This window comes from Haemaphysalis longicornis, unplaced genomic scaffold (genome assembly GCF_048455015.1).
Source record: "Haemaphysalis longicornis isolate Haplotype H1 unplaced genomic scaffold, Haemaphysalis longicornis Haplotype H1 scaffold_6, whole genome shotgun sequence".
Classification (NCBI taxonomy): Eukaryota; Metazoa; Arthropoda; class Arachnida; order Ixodida; family Ixodidae; genus Haemaphysalis; species Haemaphysalis longicornis.
Window position 1 is genome coordinate 79555737 of NW_027526407.1, and position 231 is coordinate 79555967.

The following is a 231-nucleotide window of genomic DNA, read 5'->3' on the forward strand; positions in this document are numbered from 1 at the left end:
TGATACTATTCACTAGATACTATGAACACTGGTGAATGCACCACAGGAAGCGGTTTTTTTGATGCATCGCATGGAACTAGTTTGTAACATTAAACTTTGTGGTGTTCAAAATGGGCATTCAAGATTGTTCTTTGCCACTTGTGCCAGCCAGGTAATGCTGCACCCACATACGTGCTTTCTCTACTGCTCAGTTTGCAAATGAGCCCCTGAGAAGACAACAGAGCACATACG